Source organism: Hylobates moloch, unplaced genomic scaffold, assembly GCF_009828535.3.
Source record: "Hylobates moloch isolate HMO894 unplaced genomic scaffold, HMol_V3 SCAFFOLD_3, whole genome shotgun sequence".
Lineage (NCBI taxonomy): Eukaryota > Metazoa > Chordata > Mammalia > Primates > Hylobatidae > Hylobates > Hylobates moloch.
The window spans coordinates 57,698,916-57,725,876 of NW_026652278.1; the positions used below are offsets into that span (position 1 = coordinate 57,698,916).

The 26,961-nt window shown below is 37.7% G+C and overlaps 1 protein-coding gene across 1 annotated transcript in view; it reads left to right on the forward strand.

Moving 5' to 3' along the window:
- ZNF365 (zinc finger protein 365) overlaps positions 1–26,961 on the forward strand; it is a 108,010-nt gene that overhangs the window by 43,230 nt on the left and 37,819 nt on the right. The gene's annotated exons all lie outside the window — the stretch shown is intronic.

A 26,961-nucleotide genomic window follows, 5' to 3' on the forward strand; every position in this document is an offset into this window, starting at 1 on the left:
TTCCACTACTGGGCAAACAAAATTAAGACTGATTATTTAAAGTAATGAGGGTTTGAACTGAGTTGAGGCTGATGTTTAGTTTTGGTAAGACTCAGTCTACCTCTGATTTGGTTCTGTTATTAAGATATTGTTTCTTAGGGTTTTCAGCTGAATGCTTGGTGTGTTCATTGGGCTCTCTCTCTCTGGAAGAATCTAATCTTGATCTCATTAGCATTATGAAACAGTAAAAAACTCTTCTGATTTTCAGGTTTTGGGCTTAGCTTGTAAGTTCTAAAATTTACTCTTATTTCTCTAGTACCATAAGTACATGAAAAGCATGCTACTTTGTGTTTCATATGTTTTCTGTTTAACTTTTCAATCTCCTGCCCTCACATCTTCTGAAATTGGCAAAGGTCTTGAGGGGTTGTGTGTTTGAGGCTCCTCGTCTTCAATTCTCTACAGACCCTCAAGACCACTAAAATCTTTGCTGGTATTTAGTTTCAACAGCAGTCTGGGAAAGTCTTAAATTGCCAATTTGTTAAAATTTGCAAATGCCCTTAGGAAAAAGTGACTGCCTATTACCGACTCACCTTTCTGAGGTTCTCTCCTGTTTAGAAAATTAGCCATTCTTGTCCTCTTTGGTTCAATAGCTATCTGATGTTTTTGAGAGTTAATCTATATTTTATTCAGTGTTTATAGTTTTCTTGAAGGAGGCATTGGTCAGCCACAAATTATTCCCCTTCTACTCAGAACTGGATGTTCCTATCTTGCTTCTTGGATTGACACTTCAATCACATAATTTCCCTGGTTTTTCATTTTGATTTCACCTTGCATTCTATTTCTTAGATTGCCCTCAGCTCTGAGCTGTGCAAATCTCTTGATTCCTCCCTCAGCACAGGTCGTTACACAGGTCAAATGTCTTAGGCTTCTACCTGGTCAAATAAAATATTACCAGAAAAAAAAACCAACTATGAAACTAAAACTCAGCATAAGCTGAACACAAAGAAAGCCAAATGCAAGAAATAACCTGGTAAAAGAGTGATTTGTACCCAAGTTAATGTTCTCCTAACAAAAGAAAGGGAAGTACTTTCTCTAGGTATTCATTCTCTGAAGAACGCTTTTCATATGAAATGTTCCTATGTTTTCCTAATACTGAATCTCAAAACCAAATGTCTGATATCTCGAATGGATAGCCTATTTTTTGAATGTCTTGATGACAGAAAATGAGAAAAAAATGGATGGATTAAAGATGTTTGAAAGGTCATGGATCCTTTGCAGCTCAAAATAACTTTTTCTATTCATGTTGAATCTTACTGGGGCGGAGAGAGTTGAGCAGACACATAATTGTAGCACATGAAGTTACAGGTTGAGCCTCCCTTTTCAGAAATGCTTGGGACTAGAAGTGTTTTGTATTTTGTTGTTTTTTGTTTGTTTGTTTGTTTTTGTTTGTTTTTACATTTTGGAATATTTGCATTATACTTATTAGTTGGGCATCCCTAGTCAGAAAATTTGAAATCCAAAATACTCCGGTGAGCATTTCATTTGAGTGTCATGTTGGCACTCAAGAAGTTTTAGATTTTGGAGTATTTCAGATTTTAGTGTTTTGGATTTGGGATGCTCAACCTGTATTACTATAATTTAATGTACTTCTCCAAACTAATTAAAGGGCCCTTGAAGACATGTTTCTCAGTAATTCAGTAACCCAGAGAATTTCAGATTATTTGAGGTCTAATAGAGCTATTTTGTTAGCGTAAGACTTACTGGAAATAATATTAAAATATATATTCCTTTTCAAGAGAAATAACCTCAGGAAGTGTACTTACTTTGTTTACCAATGACCACTTGTGTTGTTCCTAAAAATTTCCAACATTTGTCCTCAACGACTTGAATGTACTTGAACTAAACATGTGATTCTTTCTCCTTATTTTGCGTCATTATAACGTTTGCTCCTGCATCAGCCTAATGCTGATTATTACTGTGCATCTTGTCTGAAGTGTTTGGAGTAGTCTACTTTAGTACTTTGTGCCCTAGCAGTCATTTGTTAAAATACCGGTAATGATCCCAGCGGATAAAACCTTTAATAGTCTTTCATAAATAGAGCCTGCTATAAAAATGAACAAAATGTCCATTCTCATCAATTTGCTAATGCCATGTTTGGTTCAGCTACAGTTCAGTCCTGCAGGCTTTACCTCTAAAGGGTTGGCATAGAAAATGAGAAGAAATGAAAATCAGCTCATCTAAATAAAAACATTGGGACACTTGCTAATATTCCTCCGATCTCTTTCTCCACCTTAAGCTAGATGTGATTCAACATCCACAGCTCAAATTGTGGTGTTTTATTTTTGCCTTAGAAATGAACAGAACTTAGAGATCTTTAATCTCCTGTCTTTTTTTTAATACTTGGGGAAACTAAAACATGTTTAATAGAGTGACATTCCAGGAATCACCTAGAGAGTAGCACGGAATACAGCCTGAGTCTCTTAATTTTCTCAAACTTCAAGCTCCTTGACAGCAAGTAACAGATTTGCTTTTCTTAAAAAGACTGACTTTTTGTGTGAAAAGGAAAGGGATATATATGAAAAAATAAATACATATTTGTTTACATAAGGAAGCAATGAAGTGATAAACTAAAACCTAATAAAAATAGTTAATTCTAAAGAGAGTGAGAGAACAGGAAGGAGGGGACAATAATGGAACTAAGACTTTGAATTACCTTGTTTTATGATTTTCATTTTGGATGTAATAAACGATTTAAATGTATAAAAATTGAAAATATAGAAAAATAATGACAAAAATGCACAAACAACTAAAGGACTAAAAAATAGAATCTAATATATTTGCTATCAGGAATAATTTTAAGTGGTCTATCTTATAGTATTGATATTTGAACATCAAAACGAAAATCTCAACTCTGGTCAATGTTTCTTTTTTTGACAGGAAAAAGCACATATATTTTGTCAATATTTATATGGTTTGGGGTTCACAAAAAATAGGCTGGTTAGAATTGAGTAAGTTAGACGCAGGGACTTATTTACCCTTCTAATGGATAAAAACAGGTTTGGAGTTTTTAAACAAAGTTTATAGGAGGCCATTGTGTGAAACGACCAAACCAGAATGGAGTTTCTGGAGCCAGGTGCCACATAATCTATCTTTAAAATGACTTCTTTTCAAAAAAAGAAGTGAAGTGCAGCAACCAATCAGAAGGGGTGCCTGAGACAGCATAACGATGTCTCCTCTCTGTTATAGCTTTAGGGAAATTAACTTTGAAATGATTCTAGAAAAAGTCAATTAGATGTTTATAATAAATTTTCCATAATAAAAAAATCAGGCTTCAAGTGATTAGGCAGTATGAAAACATGTGGGCGAAGTAATGGAAGATAAGGGCTATTTTTATTAAAGTCTGTTTAAGCATATTCATCTTGGTATTGGCTCTGTCTTCAGTAAGAATAGTAGCTCTTCTCTCCCTAGTATAAAGGGGCATCTTCCTCAAAGGGCAATCCACACCTTGCTTTTAGGCAGATAAAGCCTAGAAGAGTAGAGAGCTCTTCCTGCATCTGTCGAGTCTCAATTGCCTTTAGCTCAAAATAATCCTTATGCCAATGTGGTATAATTTTGTGATGACTTATTCCGAACTCTTTCAGCACAAGCTCAGACAGGCAATAGAAACAACCTTAAGCAAATAGCCAACAATTTTACTAATATTATACACGTCTGAAGAACATTATACTCTGGAAATTTATTGCCAATATCAACATTGAATTCAAGGTTGCTTTCCTCAAACAATGTGGTCAATATATCTAATGAAAGGAAATCTGAAAGTAAATGTGTGCATTCTGCTTTGATACAGTCTACTCCTGAAGATAGTGTAACATATGTTACATGGCCAATCTCCAGACCATGGTACTCTTAAAGATGGTACTATGTACTGGCTTTGATTTGGAGGCTATACAGTTGGATTAATTTTACTATGTTTCCAAACTTAGACAAGTTATTTAACTTCTCTGAGCTATTTGCATATGTAAAAACTGCACATAATGATATTTATCAATCTAAAAGGAAGAGGGAGGCTGAGGCAAAACATATAATTTAAAGAGTTTATTTGAGCCAAAGTGAGGACAGCTATCTGGAAGACTTAGATCCAAGTAACCTTGAATATGAGCTCCATTTGGCTTTTGTTACAAGCAGGTTTTTAAAAGAAAAAAAAAAAAAAGACGGGGTGGGCTTATACAAAGTCGTTTGTCAGGAATTCTCATGGGTTAACAGAGATAACACTGATTAATGATTGGGTGCACATTGTTAAGCTATTGAGCGTGGATTTTAGTGTCTGATGTGACATTGTTCAGTTAATTTATAGCTATTTGTAGCAATAGCAAACAGTTTTGAAAGTTGAATACATGGATCAAAGTGGGGAGTAGGGTTTTTCTTGTATTATTTATTGTTGTTTTTGGATGAACAAAAGGTCAGAATGTTAAGGTAGTCAAGTTCATCAATAGTTTTTTCCTTTATGCTTAGTGCTTTTTTGTTTTATTCCCTACCCAAGGTCATGGAAATATCCTCATATATTAATTAATGTTTTATCATTGAGTATGATCATTACTGTAAGTTTTTGGTGTGTACACTTTTTAGGTTATTATAGTTCCTATCAATTCCTGGTTTGCTAAGATATATCACAAAAATATATAAATTTTAAGAGATGTTTTCTCCTTTATTGAATGAGATTTTGTTTTATATTTCTCCTTTAAAATCTTAATGTAGTAGATTATGTTAATTTATTTTATAACATTAAATAAACCTGAGTTCTTGGAATAAATCATACTTGGTCATTACATATTACTTTTATATACATTATTGCATTTAGGTTGAAATTAATTGGCCTACAATTTTCCTTTTTTGTATTGACATTGTCTTATTTGGATATCAAAGTTAGACTAGAATTTACTATTTCTGAAACAGTTTGTGCAAATTTGAAATTAACTCGTAATAAATATTTGTTAGAACATGCTTGTAAAAACATTTAGGACTTTGTTTTCTTTGAACCAGTGATTCAATTTTTTTTGTTATTGTTCAGTTTGATGGAGCTTCCACCATCTTTGTAACACCCAGACTTAAGCTTAAATTTAAGTTTGTATTCTTGTAGATAACTATGTCACAGAAAGAGACAAGAGAATTGCATATAGGATTTTCTCTGTCTTAACTCAGAAATGATTCACATATTTTTTCACATTTTAATTGGCCCACATAACTGCGAAGAAGCTAAGAAATAAAGGAAAGTAAATAGAATACTTAGCAAGCTTTACTGTCTCTGGCAGGCTCTAAGTTCTTGGCCTGGACTACAGAAGAAATACTTTGATTGATTGCAAGTTGGCAGTGACCTTGAAAATAAAGGGATGACCTTTGAAAATAAAGGGATGACCATTGGTTTTGTATGCACCTAATCGCTTCTAGAATGGTTTCTGTTTTTCTTGTTTTCAGGCTTTTTTTTTTTTGAGACAGGCTCTGTCACTCTGTCACCTGGGCTGGAGTGCAGTGGCACCATGCCAGCTCACTGCAACCTCCACCTCCCTGGCTCAAGTGATCCTCCTACCTCAGCCTCTTGAGTAGCTGAGACCAGAGGCACCTGCCACCACACTCGGCTAGTTTTTTATATTTTTGTAGAGATGGTTTTTTTTTTTTTTTAAGTGAACACTGACTGATAAAGCATTTTGTACCAGAAGAAGTCTGGAAAACAGACTTCGAAAGTTAGAAATGTGGCCTACTTGGGTTTAGAGACATTGGCAACTGATAGTTGTAGCTCATTGCTTATATTGGAAAAAATATGTATTTGTCTATTTTGATTTGATTGTTAATGTCTAAGTCATCAAAATCTTATTGTCATCACCAATTTTCTGAACTGAGCTAGTTCACAAATTAAACAGGTCTTGTGAATGTAGGAGAGTCTAGTCAACTTGATGAAAGATATTACAACACTGGCACAATTATGTACTGCAAATCTGTTACTGGCCTTTACCAGAAGAATCTGGGGCTATTTACAAGGGTGAATCCACAGTTGATAAAGTAAAATACCCAATCTTTTTAGAGATTACTTCTCATCAGCCTTGAGCTGATGCAAATTCCTCAGGACCATAAATCCTCGATACTCCATTAGTTAGAGTGGGGGCTTTAGAATTTGGGTGATAAAATGAAATGTTAACCCAAGTCCATATCATGTAAAGCCAGGAACTCTGCAAAACCACACTGTGCTAATCCCTGAAAGCATGGTTGAAATAGATTTAATTATGTACTGACAGCCTCCCGACATTGGCATGCTCACTGTTGAAGTAAAGACTTTAATGATAGAGATATGCAAGAAGTCCTTGGGATTTCTTTCTCCAAATAGTAAACAATAATTAATACTACATCCCTGAAGTAATTGCAAAGATCAGTGTCACCATCAAAATCTTGAAAGCTGTAGAGCCATTGATTTCTTTCAGGTCAACATTAACTCATCTGTTTGCTCTATGCGGAATACAGATGAATCTGGAATAATGACAGTAGATTATTACAACTATAGTTGTTACAGATGTGAACTCTTTGCTGGATCAATAGCTGATACTCAGCTATTGATTTGGATAATGTTTTACCCTTCTATTCTGAATAGCAAAAAAATATCAGAAGCAGTTTCCTTTTATCTGCAAGGTACTGCCGTATACCTTCATTGTCTTAGTTCAGAGTTATGTTAGTATTCTGGTCTTCAGCAATAATCTAGTCCAGAGAAACCAAGTATCACCATTCTACAGGGCAGCATGTTGGTCCATGATATGGATGACTCATGCTGAGTGGGCTATGTGAGTAGGAAGGAACTAGTATTTTAGATGCCTTCATAACTGCATGCATGCCAGAGGTGAGAGAAACACCCCATGAAAATTCAAGGCATGTCATCTTGTTCACCTTGATGAAACTTCTAGGGTTGGGTAGACTGGGAAATGTGATATCTCATAAGAAAGAGAATATAAGTTGCTATACCTTACACCCTCATCATTAAGAAGGCACAATATTTTGTGAACTTCTTTGGTTGTTAAAGGCAACATACCCCACATTGGAGTGTACTGCTCTGACTCATTTACCAGATGATAACCAGTAAATTTGCCAGTTTTGAACGGACCTAGACTAAAAGAGGCACTGCAGCTGGTCTGGACTGCTGTGAAAACCACTCTACTATTTAGGCCTAATGACCAAGCAGACCCAATGTTGCTCGACATGTCTATGGCAGCTAGAGGTGCTGTACAAATGGAGCTGTGAGAAACCCCAGTAGGAGAAACAGTGCAGATGCCTAGGACTTTAGAGCGCGGCCATGCTCTATTCCGAAAATAATCATTTCTTCAGTTTGGAAATAGTTCTTAATTCTCTACTGGGCCCTAGTAGAGACTGAATGCCGTACCACCTAAGTAGCCCATCATGAGTTAGGTGTTATCTCATCCACCAAACCTTACAATTGGGTGTTTGTAGAGTAATCCATGACCACAAGAAAAGAAAACTGCATATGAGATCAAAAGGAAGTTGATGTTGAAGATGAAACTAAGTTGTGTGAGTACCTGGCACAGACTCCCTTGGCACCTACTTTTGCTGTCTTGCCAACTTGTTCTCAACTCACACCTCTGGTCTCCTAAGGAATATCCCTAATGAGTTGTCTGAGGAAGGAAATATTTGGGCCTCTTTCATGGATGGTTTCACACAATGTGTTGGCACCAGCTAGGGGGAGACTTACTATAATGTTAAATGAATTTATAGTGGCAACTAACTTATATAATAGATACTCCATAAATGTTAGTCTTTCTTAACAATTTCCAAACTGTGTTCTGTAGCATGTCACTAAATAAGATACTTGAAAAGAATTCCTGGTCTATACAACATTTTTAATAGAAACTTAAAAAAAAAAACAACTCCAGGAGTTCTAAAGGAGTTAGTATACTAAGATATATTTTGAATTTCAGCATTTCTCAAGCTTATTTGACTCCAAGACTCCTACTTCATAGAGTATTTCACAGGATTAGTGCTTTTCAGAATATACCTTGGGAATTTCAGCAATTCAGACTTGGACAGAATATTAGTTCTGATAACCAGGAATGATTTGGGTACTTTCAATCATTCCAGTTTTTTCAGAATATTAGTTTTGATAGTCAGGAAGGAAAGTGTTAAATTTTTATACTAACTCTAGGATGTGAGATGTGCTCATCTTGGCTGTTCTAACTGACTAGAATTCTTAGTTCAAAAAGATATTTTAATAGAAAATCCTTGCCATGAGGGTAGCGTAGGTGACACTACCCAAAAGGAGCATGCAAATAAAATTTAATGATGATTTTTCCATTTTATAATAGGGATTAGGGTTACAAGGAGATCACAGCTCTCTGAATCCAATTAGGACATAATAAAATGCATGCTTTGAGCTTACAAATGAATTGATTTAGAGAGAGAAATAATTATAATAATAAGCATGATATTTGGCACTATGATTACATATTAGATTATTCAGATTATTAAAATCAATCCTATTTTCAAAACTGAATGTACATAGTTTTGCACAACACAATGAAGTTTATGGAGTCTGAAGTATATTATACTTTCTTTTGAGACACTGATGGAAGGAAATAATTGTAAACAAGATAAGGGCACGAGGTTAGGATAAAGAAAAAAATTAGATCTTATTAGAGATAACTGTGTTGTTAATGAACTTTTATAACAGATTATAGCAAATATTATCTGCGGAAAGAACAAAAAATGATTGATCAGACCAAATTTCTGAGAACTCTATTAATTTGAGAAGCCCATGAGTGAGTATGCTTGTCCAATGAAGCTTAGTTTGATTTTGATCCCATTACTGCCCCCTTGCTATCAAATTTAACACTTAATGTTCTTTTTGTAAGTGATAGGAGATGAAGAGGTGGTAAGGTCCAGGAAACTACACCTTTTTGCAGGCATCAGCACCATGTCCAGCTCTTCTCAACCAGGGTTTTAGGAGAGAATTGAAGCATGATGCTCTCAGGAATCTATTATATGCAATGAATTAACTTCCCTCCTATGCATCTGGAGTGATACTAGCTATGTCTCATCCTTGGGATAATCGAGAAAATAGTCATTTGATAATTTTCTATAGGCCTAGTTCTCTGGTGGAAACATTTTAAACAGAGGCTATTTTGGACCAATGATCACAAAACACCTGTCAATGAGAGTTTTAAAAATTCTTGCATGCCGTCTTCACTGATTTGGATTCCATTGATCAGGAATGGGATTCAGCAGTATGTGTTATAAAAATCTCTCTAGATATTTCTGATATAACCAAAGTCTTGGAACTACTGCTCCAAATATAGAATACTGGTAGCCAAGATGCTTTATGAGACAAATGTTACATGGCCTGCAGCAGCCCAGTTGGGGACTTAGAATGCCATTGACGTATTAAAGAATCTCAATCGTCCTAGAGTTACTACACGGTTATCCCAGGTTTCTGAAACTTATTTCAAGATGGAAAACGTTTTTGCTGGATACCTGTAATCATCTTGTGGAACCAGAGTGCCGCAGAAGCACTTTGGGAAATGAGGCTAGAGAATGGCTGGTGGCATCTGAGAATGCAGGCTTCAGCAGGGTCTTCTTCAGCCAATTTCCACACAACCTCCCTGCTCTGTCACCTTTAGAAACCCATCTTTTGGGTCTTAGAAGTTTTTCATTTCAAGAGTACCTTGTTTTTCAAACAGTAAACTGACTTTGTTGATTACACCAAAATAAACTCCAGATGTATTAACATTTTAAATGTTATGTTTAAGTTCATAAAATTAAAAGAAGAAAAAAAGAATAAATTTTCTTCATTCATGGAGTGGGGATAACCTTCCTAGATGAGACACAGAGTCTAGAAGCCATTAAGAAAAGGTTGATAAATTTTATTACCTAAAATGTAATGCTTCTGTATAGCAATTATGATTAAATATATGACATATATAAAAATACATAATCTCAATATAAACAAAATAAAAACACAATGGTAAGCTGAGGAAAACATTTGTAATATATATGCTAGGCAAGGGATGATTTCTTCAACATGTGAAGGATTCCTAATCAATAAGAAATGACATGCAAGCTAAGAGCAAATGTGCATATGAACAAACAGTTCACAGAGTAACAACTACAGATTCCCAATAATTACTTGAAAAGAGGGGGCCAGATATGGTCCAGCCAAGGACCTGTGTGATTACCATTCCCTCTGCCTAAACTGTCCCTTCCCCAGATTTTCTTTTGGCTCTCAGGCTGACCTGTGAAGCCTTTGGGTCAATGTCACTTTCTCAGGAGGCCTTCCCTAGTTCACACTGCACACTCAGCATTCCCCATTTCCTTTCCTTGCTTTACTTTTCTTCATAGAACGTATCACCGTCGGATGTACCATATATTTTCTTATTTATCTGGTTATTGTTCATTTATCACCATTAGAAGACAAGGTCTATGAAGGCAGGGAATATGGTGCTGACTGCTATAGCCTTCACACTTAGACTCATACCTGGCATATAGTAGGAATTTGATAAATATTTGCTGAATGAATAAATGAATAAATAATAAGATGCTCAAGTTGATCATAATTAAAGAAATGCAAGTCCAAACAACCATTTTGACTTAGTAATGATTGACAAACTTGTCAATAATCAGTCAAAATGTTTTAATCCCTCCCTATATGTTAAAGCCTATACTAGCGGTTTTATTTTTAGAACTCCAGAACCAAACTCTTCATCTTTGTCCCCACACCTGATTGTGTGGTTCGCCTACTAGACTGATGATGTCACTGTCTTTCTAATCCTTGACTCCTCTTTCTTCCTTTCGGTTGACTCATCTGGATGACTGAAATAACTTCTTTGGTTCCCCTACCTACAGCTTTGATCAGTGCCATGCTAATCTGAAACATAGCTGAAACTAATCTGAATCATAGCTCTGCACCTGCCACTCCCCTGTCCAGAAGCCTCTGTGGTCTGTCCCTCACCAAAGTTGTCTAGGTCTTCCATGATCCAGTCAAACCTCCCTGCAGGCTACCCTGCTAGATATGCATAGCCCAAGTTCCAGAATCCTAAATATACGCGGAGCTTTGTTCCTTTATAGTTGTTCTGTTTCCTTAATATGATGGTGCAGCTACAGGAGAGGCTCTGGAAACAAAGTTTATTATACTCACAGGCCTTCAAAATAGGAGGCACGCCACATCACTCAAAGTCATTTGAGGAACACCAGGTTCTGGTCAAGAAGTAGAAGACAGGAGCAAGAGGAAGCAAGGCTAGAGCTTTTACTGGGGTTTCTGCGAGAAAGGCAAGGCTGGGCAGGACAAACAGTTTAGGATTGGCGAGTTTGAATCATTTCATGGGGCTTTAAGCTATAGGGATGGTCCTTTGTTGCCTGATACCTGGCCCTGGGATGATTAAGGTAGAGGAATGTCACCTTCTGGGGTGTACTGGCCAGATAGAAGTGTGGCTCTAGATGATTAGTTTGCACATCAATGGTGAGCAACCCACTGAGAGCACTTTGCCAGCTCTAAGAATGGGCTAGCCCTGGGAGGGGCAGAGTCTTCTCTCCAGCCAGCAATGTTTGTAAAATGTCAAAACATCATAATAACAGTCATGACCTTTCTGTCAATAATGGACCACATATATGAAAATTGTCCCATAAGGTTATAAGGGAATATAAAAATTCCTATCGCTTAGTGAAGTTGTAGCTGTCCTAACATCCTAGCACAACACATTACTCACATGTTTGTGGTGATAGTGAATAAATGACTATGTTACTGGCTTATGCTTTTTCTATACTATTTATCGTTGTTTTAAAGTGTACTCCTTCTACAGTCACATGACACATGATATTTTGGTCAACAGTGGACCTCACCTATGATGGCGGTCCCATGAGATTATGATACCATATTTTTACTGTACCTTTTGTATGTTTAGACACATAAATACTTAGCATTGTGTTACAGTCACCTACAGTATCCAGTACAGTAACATGCTGTACAGGCTTGTAGCATAGGAGCAATAGGCTATATCACATACCCTAGGAATGTAGCAGGCTATGCCAGCTAGGTGTGTGTGAGTACACTCTGTTTTGTTAGCACAACAACAAAATCCCCTAAAGATGCATTTCTTGGAATGTATCCCTGTTGTTTAGGGATGCGTGACTTATGCAGAAAGGAAAAATATAAGCAATACGGTAGTTCTGTGTATGCTGTTCTAGAAAGAAAATCTTTTGCCAAACATATCCCTTAACACTTGGTCATTTCTCTTTTACATCTGCTTGGTACTTTGTGTACTTGCATTGCTTCACCGTGTTATCCTGGAGGAATGTTGGCCTGCTAATCACCTCCTATGTTGCTAATGTCTTGGGTCTATGAAATGAGGAGGGAAATGGCTGCTATGCCTCTGTGTTATCACGCTTGTAGGTGCTAGAAGGCAACTCCTGCACTGGGGATCTTCTTTGTTTCTGTTGTTGCAGTAAGTGCCAGTGCTATAGATCACAACTGCTTGCCTCTTGCAGAAGTGTTCTGAGTCGCCAAGAAATTAGCCATGGGAAACTTGGACACAGAGGAAAATTCCATATTCACTTTATTTGAACAACACAGAAGCCAATATGATGGAAAACCAAGAGTGGCGTAGGAACTTTGTAGCCTCAACCGCAGGTTTAGTTAGAGAACCAGTCATTATATCATTTTTCACCTTGCCTGCTATGGTGTTGATCCTATGTGATTAATTCCCTGCTTGTCAGGACACAAATATTATGATATTTACCTTAGAGTACTATTGTGAGGTTGGAAATATTAGATTTTTAAAAGACTTCTGGGATGTAGATGTGTACTCAAAACACATGCTGGACCTCATGCCCTATCTTTCCAGCCCAACATTAGAGAGGCCTTGATATAGTTTGGCTGTGTCTCCACCCAAATCTCATCTTGAATTGTAGTTCCCATAATCTCCACATGTTGTGGGAGGGACCTGGTGGGATGAAATTGAATCACAGGGGTCATTTCCCCCATGCTATTCTTGTGACAGTCAGTGAGCTCTCACAAGATCTGATGGTTTTATAAGGGGCCTCCCCCTTCACTTGGCTCTCATTCTTCTCTGTCCTGCTGCCATGTGAAGAAGGATGTGTTTGCTTCCCCTTCAGCCATGATTGTAAGTTTCCTGAGGCCTCCCTAGCCCTGTGGAACTGTGAGTCAATTAAACCTCTTTTCTTTAAAAATTACCCAGTCTCAGGCAGTTCTTTACAGCAGCATGAGAATGGACTAATACAGGTCCATAGAGGAGCTCCTTCTAGGGCACACTGTGGCATCTAGGGTTGGAGGGGGGCATCTAGGGTTGGTGGGGGTGAAACTCATTCAAGTAGCAACCCCATACTGAGTAAAATTCTCCCTTGGCACTGAACGTGGCTCGTCACTCTAGACTCCTTCCCTAGACATGTTCTCTTTCAGGGACTCTCCCAGTGGTATGCTAGTAAATATTTAACAGCTGGCTTGGGAGTGGGGAGAAGTTGGGGGTGATGTAGCCTGATTTATAGCATTTACTGCTTTTCTTGGGATAAATGCTTACACTGTGGTCAATTTCAGGCTATCAGTGTGCAGTCACTGAACAGAGTTGGGATGAGAGGCACTCAGTAGGCCCTTGCTAGTTGATGGGAGCTGGCTCTAGCACACCTCTGAGTTCTTCATCTCCTTGTGCCTTTGGCTTCTACCTCCAACTAGATAAGCCAATGTGTGCCAACCTTAGTTATGGACAGGGTTTTAGTTCTGCAAGCGAGCTTCCCAGCCTCCATTTAAACCAGGGATGCACAGAGAAAGAAGTGGGAATGGTTGTCATTGTTGCATCTTATGCATGTCTAATAGTGTGTGTCCTAATCTCAGCCTTGACCTCTCAGAGATGTTCTGTTTCACATATTGTTGGTGTTGACTAAGTAGTCACTGATTGCTGTTTAGCACCTGGCCTTGAGGATCTCAAAGTGGTTTTAGTTATATTAAGAAACAGAATTATTATAAGTATAGCTGCCATTTAAAGAGGTTGTTTGCAATAAACTTCCTTCAGAATTGCGAAAACCTTTACACAATGCTTAACTCTAAGCAGAACTAGATTTTGACCTTGAACATAGACTAGAAGATGAATAAACGTACTTAACTGTTATGTGGGATTGGGGGCAGGAGGAGTAGACTGCGTTTCCAATTGTTGAGAGAGATGGTGTGTGTGTGTGTGTGTTGTTGTTGTTGTTGTTGTTGTTGTTGGGGATGGATATCCTTACTTATCTTAGTTTTCCACAGTTCAATTTATTGGGAACATAGTACCATCCAACATTATTTATTCTAACTTCTTGGGCAATTTCAGTAATTGAAACGTATTATTTAATAAGGGGAGAAATTAGCTTTTTTCCTCCTGATAGGTATTGGGTTATTATCTTTCCTTTGCCCATCAGAAACTAAGACAGACTGAAGCTAGATGTTTTGCCTACCACTAGGAGTCACAATTGGAAGTGGTGAAAAGTTAAAGCTCAGATCTTCTTGCACTAGCGTTACTCACCAAAGAAACGTATTCAGATTCAATCCTAGCATAAAATTATCCCAAATACCAGAAACAGTGACAGTTAACATATAAATAATAAAATTAGAATGATATTCTATATGCAGGGTTTATATGAATCTTGTCATTAACATTGTTAATAACATTGTACTGGTCTGTCATATGAATGTACTATAATTGATCCAATTAATAATTTAACATAAGCATGATTTCACTATAATAATAAGAATTTGAAGAACATCCTTGTACCTAAATCTAACTCTTTGGTTATTTGCTTAGGATGTAATTACAGATACAAAGTTGTTAGATCAAAAAGTAAAGACATTTTTAAAGGTTCTTATTTTATAGACCTAAAATTGCTTTTGGAAAAGGTTCTATCACATTGAATTTCTATGAGATTCCCATCTTCCTAAAAAGAGGAGGGTGAAAGCCTTCCTTATCTGAAGTTTAATAACATAATAAAAATAGAATGAAATGGACCCTTGTGAGGTTTTAAACTTAATCTGCCGTAAAAGTCCAACCCTGGAGAAAACAGGAAATGGTATTTTGGTGACAACTTTTATAAACAATCATTCCGCACCCATCATCAAAATGCAAGCTGCCAAAACAGGAAGGAGAAAGAGACGAAAGAGACGTTGGCTATGTTTCCGGCCCATGCAAATGCTTAGCTAACCTGGATAACTTGCTGGGTGGAATTTCTTTTGTTATTTTTCTTTCTGCTGAACACCAAACATAAGGTACCTGACAAACAAGATGTAAATATGACAAATAAGGTGTGTCTTTAGGTGTATTCCTGAATGAGTGGCCGTCACACCCGTCTTCAAGGAGGTTGTAATAAGGATTAAGAATTTAATACTATCATATTGCGGCTGTTTTTGTCTGTCATGCATGGTATAATTATAGTGTTTCCCTTTCAAATGGCTCTTAATGTGTTTAGCCAAAGGGGAAAACCAAAGCAGTTGGTAAAAGTCAAATGCTTCACCATCTGTCTCTATCACATTTCCCTGGTTGTAGTTCCAGCAGCCCTGCCTGGGAGGACTAACTTCTTTTTACAAATAGGTCAAATCTATTAATTTTGGCCAACAGCCCTAGAAGTAGAGAAACACAGTGGCTTTCTCCCCGCTGCTCTTTCTTCCTACTTAAGAAATTCTTATCAAGTAATAATGCTAATAGTAAAAACAGTACTTCTCTTGAGAGTCCTTCCAGAATTGTCTATGCAGAAACGAAGATATGTGTATATATATATAAACATTTAACAAACTCACACAGAGTCATCCTACATACATGCATCCTGTTCTTGTTTCGCTTCACATCATATCCTGAACGTGTGCTTATATCAATAAGTAGAGATCTTTCCCCTTATTTTTTTAACAGCAGCATAGTCTATGCTGTTAATAGTCTAATGCTATTAATAGTCTAATGCATAGTCTAATGCATCTTTTTTGACCAGTCTCCTACTGATGGGTCTACCCTATTTTTGATGGTTCAAGCCAATACCACGATGCAGATCTCAGTATATTTATGGGAGTGAATGTTTATGATGAGCCTGTAGGCAAAAGGGTTTGCACAACAAAATAATCTTTCGTTGATAAAGACAAAGCAAGACAGAGGATGAGCTTCTGGATATAAGAATGGGATAAGAATGGGTATTATTTTAAGAAGGATTTCCTAAAAAGAGCCATCTGATAAGTTCTCCAGTCTGCCATTTTTGCTAGAAAGGTTTAAACAGCATTTGGGGTTTTTTGTTTGTTTGTTTGTTTGTTTGCCTTTTTTTTTTAAAGTACCCAATGCAAACAGAAACTCCAATAGTGATACTGAGATCCAAAACTGACAAAGGCAGGGTTTGGTATTGAAAGAAGAATGAGAGACCTGAGGTAACTTATAGCTGGTCACAAAAACATACTGTGAGCGTGGGCAAATCACTTTTTGGGATCCCAGCTTTCACATCTGTAAAAATAAAGTGTTGGAAGATGTTTAAGCTATTTTTTAGTCTGGTTTACTGTGATTTGTCTGCCACTTGAGACTTCCAGCAGTATTGTTCATGAGTGGATGCAGGTTAAACCTGCAAGCCATGGCCCTGTGAACATGGGCTCTGGAGGTGAGGGGTACAGCCTTTGTCCAGATTAGCATTGCTGGGAGCTGAGGGGCAAATAAGATGTTTTAGGAGAGCAGTTTCATGTTTCCCATATTGTCTCCATCATTTGGTCCCAGACATTTTTTTTTTTTTTTTTGAGACGGAGTCTCGCTCTGTCGCCCAGGCTGGAGTGCAGTGGTGCAATCTCGGCTCACTGCAAGCTCTGCCTCCCGGGTTCACGCCATTCTCCTGCCTCAGCCTCTCTGACTAGCTGGGACTACAGGCACCCGCCACCACGCCCGGCTAATTTTTTGTATTTTTAGTAGAGACGGGGTTTCACCGTGGTCTCGATCTCCTGACCTCGTGATCCGCCCGCCTCGGCCTCCCAAAGTGCTGGGATTACAAGCGTGAGCCACCGCACCCGGCCGGTCCCAGACATTTTACTCATGTGCTTCAGAAGTAATTTGAGCCAATACTTCGTTAATTCAACCCTGAATTCAATCTTCCATAGCAGGAAGCAACCTTAGGAATGACAGCAGGTCAGGGCTGCTCCTATAGTTTGAGGGACTTCTGTTTTTCTGTCTTGGAGTCTGATTTCCAGGAAGAATTTCACTGAAATGGGTACCTTAGTATTTACAAACCTAGCACAGATGGATTGACCATTGACATTTCCTGGGTTCTTTTTCTAAGCCCCTTACTTAAACAATACCTTGAAATCTTTTAAAAGACCACTGCCTTTTAAGACCATTGTGAGTATACTAATACCTCCATATTTTCAGTTTAGCCTAATGCTGGGTAAAATGTAAATGCACAACAAATGATAGCAAGTATTACCATTATTATAATGACAGAAGATGGGTAATTTTGCAAGAGCCAATTACGATAAGTATCAGGCCCTAAAAGATTTCCAAATATGCCGGTAAGATTGATGAAAATCAGGATAGAAGACCACTTCTTTATCTCAAATAATATGGAAAAGTTTCAGTCCCCAGAATATTCTCTTGTAAGCCCTAAAATGTACATGGAGATCTTTCCCAGTAAACCCAAATTAGACATGAACTCCTCCTCACTTTTCATTTATCAGAGATTTAACAAACTTAAGGATTTGTCCACAGCAAAACCACTCCACACTTTGGGTTTTCCCTAAAAACTCAGATTATCAGGGAAATCAAACCAAAAGCAACTTCAAATTCATCCTAGTTCGTGGACTGTTCCTTGTAGAACCTACTGCTTGATATGAAGTTTGACTTGGATTTGTTTGAACAGGAATAAAAACTGAGGTAAAGGAAAGGCTACTACAATAACTCCAATAGAACTAATGAGTTACTAAACAGTTTAATGAGCTTTTGGAGGCCCCTGAAATTTGGGTTCCTGAAATGAATTCTCTCAGACAGTAGACAAATGACTCACCAACTTTGGCCATCAAGGCGGGCTGAGTCATCTAAAGTCAGCTGAATCACCTGCTTTCAGCTCTGTTTTATAAGAATTGGGGCTGGCTGGATATTTCTGTCTCTCTGATTGCAAGTATTAAGCATTTAAAAAAACAGAGAATATGATGTCCTTCTTAGGAAAACCACACAAATTGCTCATGCACAGATGGACTGCATTAGTGAAAACAGATTAGTAATTGCTTTTAGTTCCTGATGATGAAAAGGCAGCTCTGAACACCTACCTCGCTGGATTCTTTACTCACCAGATAAACCAAGTGATACTTGATGACGATCCAGATTTGGATTTAAGAAGCAGAAGGTCAACTCCACAGAGCTCCAAGTCAGGTCGAGAGAGCATCCTGAGATGGCATCTGTAGCGCTTGCCTTTAAAGCCTGGACACCAATCCAGGCCAAACACACATTATGATTGGAGTTAAAAAAAAGTTTTCACAACAAGGAAATATTGAAATAAGTCAGCTAACATTTTCACTTGGAAATACAGAGGAAGTTAAGGCGTTTTGGGGGTGCTTAGTTTCCTCGTGTGTATTTTTATAGTTTTTTAGTGGGATGGAGATTTAGTGGAGGCAGGCTGGTACAAGGGAAAGAATCCAGGTCCAGGAACTGAAGATTCTTAGTGAGCTGTGTGACCCAGATGTACTTTCAGGGCTTTCTCAGACTTAGTTTCTTCCGCTGGTAAATGAAAATGTGTGTGTTGGTGTTTCCTAAACCTGCTTGAACACAAGGATCACCTGGGGCACTTGTTAAAAAAATCCGAATGCACTTGGCCTCACCCAAACCTGTTGAATCCGAATCAGCAGGGTGACGCCTGAGAATTGATATTTTAACCAGCACCTTGGGTGATTTTTTTGTTCAGACAAGTTTGGGAAACATTGAATTAGATAATCAGTAAGATATGTTTCAGGTCTAAGATTGCTCAATGATGCTTCAACACACCAAACCTTATTTTTTTTTTCTCCCTGTAAATTGGAGAAACAAGAATCCAATGAAAAACAAATCAACTGATGGGTGGAGAGGTATTGGTGGGGCTAATGTGCAACTCAATCACAATGCTTATGAACGTTTGTGGGTATACTTAACCTCAGGTGCTCAAGGGCTGTGTGTTGTCCCTGCTCTAAATTGATACTTCCCCTTAGAAAGGGTCTGAACAATTCATTCATCCTAGAATGAAGAGCCTTCTTGCATTTTCTCTCTGGCATATTAATATAATTAGAAGTTGGTGGGACTGAGACTAGCAGGGAAAGCAACTGAAAGCAGTCAATGACTATACCTACTCGGAAGACTGCACGGAACCGGCCCCACTTGAAGTAGGAAAGCCTGCCTCGGAAGGACAGTGAAATAGGACATTTCTCCCCTAAGCAAGGAAGTATACTGGAAATCAGAACAAAATTAGTGTTGTCATTGCAGAGTACAAGCTCTGGGCAGCCTCCTTAAGCTGTTTTAATCTCTTCTCACAAAGTCATCTGCTAACAAGGGACATTAGAATAACCTTATTCAGAAGAGTGAAAACTCATCAATCATACATTTCTTCTTTTAGTATTCAGTATTATTTATTGAGGAAACTTATTTATTCATGTCGTCAACATTACTTCTTGAATCCTCCCGTGCATCAGACGCTGTTTCAGACCCTCTGGATACAGCAATGAACAAGATGGGTTCCTGAATCCGTGGAGCTTGAATTCCAGAAGCAGAGATAGACAATAAAATCCGACAAATAAATAAGACCATTTCAGAGGGTGGAAAGGGGTATTATGGAAACTAAACAGAGAAACCAACTTAAAGAATGATTGGCTAATGACATACTAAGAAAGATCTTAGTTTATAGGTCTTGCTGAGATTTGGGAAGGACTATTTAGACGTGATCTTTTTCACTCACAGATGAGCATGTGTCTCTGCATTGGTGGGTGAAATAATTGAGGTCCAGGGAGGATAAAGGACTGACCAAGGAAATGGCAAGACCAGCGCCCAGGTCTAGCATTTGGAGGTCAATTTTTTTCTGATCAACTTAACCTTCTGAATAATACTCCCAAGAAGAAGGTTTCATTTTTTGCCTCACACATGCCTGAGCTGTATTTATCTGAGTCATTTTGTATTCAGCACTAGCTCTGGTATAAGTGATGAAAAAGGTTAGAGATCTGGAACTCTCCACCCTAAATGCTGCAGAATGTTAGTAGCCCATTTTCAGGAGATTAAAGGATAACACTTGGCCAATAATAGCAAGATACCATAGACTTTTAATATCATCTGAGAAAGACTATGGAAAAATGGCTTGTTCCCAATCAAGGGAGATCTATAATGGCTTGATAATCAGAAATGAAAAATCAATCCCAATTCCCATCCATTCTTTTAGCTACCATGCATATTATTTTTACCATGGATATTTACAGCTACGTTTCCATCCAGACTTCTGGCAATGCCTAAATTCTTCCATAACAAGAAAACAAACTCATTTCTTTTAAAAACCAGTCTGTTCCCCATAGGCAAAGTGGATAAATAGCCTACTCAAATTTGATGTCATTATCTGAAATATCTAGCAAAAGACTAGTTGTATAAAAAATGATATTTCAGCATTGGTGCAAAAGAAGGCTACCCATTCTGACAGTTCTGTGATATTTTGTCTTTTTTACTTAATGCTTGGAATGTAGGATTTCACACCTGAGACTCTTCAAAATTTTTACTTCATGGGTATTTGGTTTTTTTTGTAATACCGTAATACTCTAAGACTGTTACTTTTCTTTCTTATTCAGCCTTACTGATGCACTGGTCTGAACACCTTTGTGAGGTTCACTTATATATATATAAAGGAGCCACCACCACCTAATGTATTATAGAAGATACTATAATTAGCGTGTAACTGGCAATCCCATCAGGCAAGCAAGCAATTTTCCACACCATGGGAATTTTCTTCTAGCCAATAGGAAAGTTCCAACAGCCATATAAATTAAATAGGGTAAAAAGTTGGTTAACTGGTACTAAAGTAACTAAAACCCTTAATTAAACTAAGTGATTATTTTGGGGAAGTTAAAAGAAGGTACAGGGAATAATTCTTTATATTTAGGAGAAAAAAAGCCACTGGCAAAAAAAATAAATAACAATTGAGATTTAGTTACACAAGAAAATTATAGAACATATCCAGATTTTCTGTACTAGCGCATAAAAATATAATGCTAAAAAGGATAATTTTGATGCTTTACAAGACCTTAGTTGTTAATTAGGTTCATTATTTCATTAAGGCAGGAAGATTTTCACCAAGAAATTTTTATTCACTAAGAAATAAATATTTCCTGAAGCCTTTTGAATCTTGCCAGCACCCTTCATGACCAACGTCATTGCACTTACTAAGTTCCTGCTTCTTGTTGAGCAGACCCAATTAACTGAAAAAGCCAATGCTGGAAGGACAACCAATTGGGATCTAGTAAGATCTAGTCCCGTAGCTGGTAACCTTGTGCCAGGAATTTAATATGCCTGAGCAGGCTCGTCTGTAAGATGGTTATGATAGCACTGTTTATACCGTAAGTTGGTTAGGAGGGTTAAATGCCTAGCTCAATGCACAGTAAACAACGAGTGCTCCAAAATATGTTGCTAGCACACACACACCAAGCATTTCAAACAAGACCTATAAGCAGATGGACTTCTGACTATAAACTTTCTTATAAACTCCACATAAACTCTCTCTAGCTAAGAGGGAGAGTCAAATACCACATTTAAATGTATGTATGAGAAATGTATTCTCTGTTTCCAGTGATTTCAGAATCAGAGATCATTTTGGATGGTTTATTTTAAAGTCTTCCACAATCTATACCCATAGATACAAATATATGTGTCCGTGGGTGTTTTGGAAAATAGGATTGGGTGGAGGCAGGGAAATGTATGTGGTTGAATTCAGTTAAGCAACTGGCTGTTTTGCAACTAATGATTTGTAAGTAGCAGTTTGGCTGAATTTAACTTTTTTTGTCTTTAAAAAATGTAGTTTTCTGAAATTTATCTAAAAAAGTTGATCTATATCAAGCTTTAGGGTAACTTCGTCATGGTTTCCTTGCTTTCTGGAAATTCTACGCACGTCAGAGAGTAAATGTCAAATTTTAAATAGGAAATCAATATTCTTCTCTAAGAGGCTTTGAGAATAAACAGCTATTTTAATTCTTTCTCAGGAAGGGATTTCATAAGGAATTGTAATGACGGAAGCAGACAAAGTTTAAAGCGAGTTTTTAGCAAGTTATTTACATCTCATGTTATGTTTTCCAGGCAGTTAACAAACAGCCAGATCATCAGAGTAAGGTGTAACTCATAAAGCTTTTTCCTTCTAAATTCACACATATACGTACGTGTGTGTGTGAGTAGTATATGCAATTTAAAGGTTGTGAGATTGGTAGCAAATGCACTTTTCTGCAAATACCCTGGCTTCTTTCCTTCCTTTGACCAGAAACAAGCAGCCCTGATAATTATATTCTCTACCACTAGGGGGTGACAGCTGATAATGTATCCACATACTTTAAAGTAAGACAAACCACAGGTTTGATTATGTATGTATTAATCTTTCTTTTATTGGTCGCCTGGTGAGATTTGGTTTGATGAGTTTTATTTGCTGAATATGCTCTACATCCAACATCATTTTTCTGTCGTGATGCATAGCATGAGCCTGTTGGAATAACAGTTGGTGCTGGACAGCTTTGTAGATTTCAAGTAACTGTGTGTGGGAAATTAGTTAACAGATAGGAGCATTTATTCACTCATGCATTCATTTCATAAATATTGAGAGACCACAGGTCCTGTGACAAGGACTGAAGATACAATGGAGAACAAGAATATGATATCTGTTCTCATACAGGATTGTCTTGGTTTTGTTTTTGTTTTTGTTTTTGAGACAGAGTCTCACTCCATCACCCAGGCTGGAGTGCAATGGCTTGATCTCAGCTCACTGCAACCTCCGCCTCCCAGGCTCAAGCGATTATCATGCCTCAGCCTCCCTGGTAGCTGGGATTACAGGCGCAGCCACCATGCCAGGCTAATTTTTGTATTTTTAGTAGAGACGAGGTTTGGCCATGTTGCCCAGGCTGGTCTCAAACTCCTGGCCTCAAGTGATACACCCGCCTCGGCCTCCCAAAGTGCTGGGATTACAGGAATGAGCTCCCACGCCCAGCCACATGGAGTTTTTATTGAAAGGGGAAAGATTACAAAAACCAGGTAAACAGACACATACATAAAGTAATTTTGAGTGTTAACAAGATAGATAAAGGAAAAAAATATGAGGGGCAGATACAGAATAACTGGCATTAAGGAAGAAATATAACATTAGATCAAGTCACTCCCTTATCTAAGGCCTTTGCTATTCTCTTATGTAAGCAGAAGATTCAGAGGCACACTGTGCCTTACTCCGGGTGATTTCCACTTGAATAGATTCTGGCAAAATCCTCATAACTCAGCATTTTGGTGCCTTTGAAGCTTGGAATAGCTGATGAATGGTATCTAGCACCAGTATCCTTCCTCAGTATGCTTCTCACAGGTACTTAGAAAGCTTTATTAAGGTAGGCATCAAACAGAAAGAATTTGCCTGGTCTCTATTCTTTCTGCATTACAGCCTCACTAACTTGCAAGCATTTTGTCTAATTAGCTAGAGTGCTTCTTGAGAAATACACCCACATGCACACACACAAACACATTTCAAATAGAAAATAGTGCTCATTTAAGGTCATTTAGCATGGAAAATAAAATTATTGTAATGATGATATAAATATTGGTAAGACTATCACCTTGCTGCTGTTGATACTACACTTATGGTTTCTGGTCATTATAGATATTTTAATTCCATTTCCTGCTTTCTTAGTTTTTCTCCCTTATTTGAAAGTTCCTTCATCTTTACCAATTTAAATTCTTCTCATCTTTCAACTAATAATGGGTCTTTTCTTTCTCTTCTCAATCTCTCTCTGTCTTCCTCTCTCTCTTTACATTTTCCTCATGCCATGTGTATTCCTTCATTGTGTTTATTCCAGAAGCACTCACGTGATTGAGCAATTGATTAATCTTTACTTAGAATTTTATGATTATTTCAACTCTAGCAAAAAAAAAATGTTGACTCACTACCTAACGATGCCTCCCTTTCCCAGATTCCCTTGCAGCTAGGGATGGGACGTGTAGCTCGGTTTAGCCAATGAAGCATAGGGGAAATACACTGGTATCTTCTGAGAAAGACATATTCTTTATAACAAAGAGGGGAAAGCATATGTGCAAGCCCTCTAATAGCTGCGGCTCTTCCTTTGCCCTGACTTTGCATGAGGTTATAAAGGATTTAATGTCTGGATCTGCAAAATTATCTTGTGAACAAAATGGGAAACCCAAGGGACTCTTGAAGATGTCAATCCAGTGACCTTGACAACGTGGAGCTGGTAAATCAGCTCTGAAATGACCATCCTCCAGCTTCTTATATCTTCTATTATTTAATTTAATGTCTTTATTGTTTATGCCACTATTAATTTGGTATACTGTTACTGAGAGCCAAACATATCCTAACTGATACAATCTAAATATTAAAATCCCTCAAAAATATCATCTCACTTTTAATTTTGATACTTCTTAGAACCTGGCCCAGTGCTTGAGACAGAGTGGTGGCTAAATAAACATGTGCAATCTGCATGTTTTTCCTTTGTCCTCTCCGGACTTTCTCCCGCACAAAATGGACTTCTTGAAATTAGTCTCATATGCTTATCTAAGAGACTGCTTAATTGGAATAAGGAACTTTGCCTGTGGAGTCTGTTATACAAAATGCACGTATGTCAGAGGATACCTTAGGCTCACTTTGCCGTGCAAATGCTAATAATTATGAGCTTTATGAACGCATACTTTTATTTACTTATTTATTTTTGTATCTCTTCTTCTTATTTCTTTCTCTTTTTTTTAAACTTTTATTTTAGGTTCAGGGGTACATGTGAAGGTTTGTTACATAGGTAAACGTGTCACTGGGTCACGGGATGGGGGTTGTTCTACATATTATTTTTATCACCCAGGTATTAAGCCTAGTACCTAATAGTTATCTTTTCTGCTCCTCTCCCTCCTCCCAACCTCCACCCTCAAGCAGACTGCAATGTCTGTTGTTTCCTTCTTTGCATAAAAATATACTTTTAGAGGGCAGAGGTTTTTCTTCCATCTTTATGTCTACCAGCACTGTGCCTTCTACAGAGTTTTACAGACAATGGGTGAATAAGTAGGGGGAGAGAGAAGGGAAGAAAGAAGCAGCAAAATGCATTTAGCAAATTGACAGATAAGAGATAGAGAATTATAAGTTCCTTGAAATGAAAATACTGCCTTATTAATTGTGTATCTCTATAGTAGTGTTTGTAAAAGTGTCATCTCATTATTCAGAATCAACTGGAGCTTTGCTGAAATCCGATTCCTGGTCCCTACCTGAAAACTACAGAAACAAAATGTCTGAAAGTACACCCAGGAATCACTTGTGAATTACTGCCTCAGTGCCTGGCAAAGTCCTTCCTACATATTAGATATTTAGTAAATAACAGAATGAATACATGATCTGATCTCTAAAGTCATTCCTTTAAAATCTGATGTTTTTATGTGATGAGGCAAATATTTCCTTCACAAAGGAGAAAAGGCCATCTTCAAGTGGGCAAAATATTTTCCTTGATAACTAAGAAGACCAATTATTTAAATATTCACTTATGCATAATTGATGATTATTATGAATATTCTTTGTGCTTTATCTACGTTGTTTGGTTGAATCCTCATAAAAAGTCCAAGAAGCAGATATTATTATTATCCCCATTTTATAGATAAGAAATGAATAACCTGTGAGGTTAAATTGCTTGGCTAAGGTCATACAGCCAATATGTTGCAGAGCTTGAGAGTCAAATCTAAGGATGTCTGATTCTAAAGTCCATACTTAGAACCATTCTACGCCCATTGGCAGTTTCTTTTTGCTCCCAGGTCCCACATTGTTCATGAAGCCTTCTTTGACTTTTTGCATTGATTTTATCTATACCATACATATTAGTTCTTTAAATAGCAAAATCCTAGAATGCTAGAGAAAGAAGAACCCAGAGGCCATCTAGACCATTTTCTTTATTTCACAGATAAGAAAATTGAGGCTCAGAGACATGTCCTTATTAGAAGTCATACAGACCTCAGTCGTCCACACAGGGCAGAACCTTACTGATTCTTGGGGCCCCCGCTTCTAGAGTCTCTGGGTGAGTAAATCAGATGCAAGGGCCTGGTAATATAGCTCCGTGGCTGTGTGCAGTCATCAGCAAAAGTTGGGAATCACATATTCTATATCACTTGGCATTTCATCTGTGTTGTCTTATCTCTCCAACCTTACTTTAATTGGAAGCTTGCTCTATATTTTGGGAATCCCTACAATGTCCAGCAGATAACTGGACCTATTTTACATGTCTAATATATGCTTGTGAATTGAATCGAAGAAAGTTTGAGATACTGGATATTTCACTAGGAGGTGGCAGGGAAATGGATTATAGCAATTTAGTAAGGCCACATAACAGCAAATACTTCAGGTGGGAGGCAGACTAGATGGTGATTATAAGATTTGGCTTGTCTCGTTTGCCTCAGCTCATAATGATTCCGGAGCCCCGTCAATCAAAGATTTCAGATTGCAGAGTCTTGATTTCTGATTTTCTTTTGCCTTCCCAAGCTGGGTAGACATGCTTAGCAAACGTGATCCCCAGATGCCTGGGACATGTCTTACACTGCCATAAGCACGCGGAACCAAACCCCAGTGACACTCTTGCCTTGGAGTGGCAGAGCCTTATATGGAAACAGAGTGTACTTTTCGTTTTACTGGGGGATCTTTAAATAGCAAGGAACAGCAACTCAAAGCTTTCCGAAGAGCTACTTATTTTTCTCCATGACAACAGCCTGGCAATAAGGATAGAATTTAAAGAGCCAG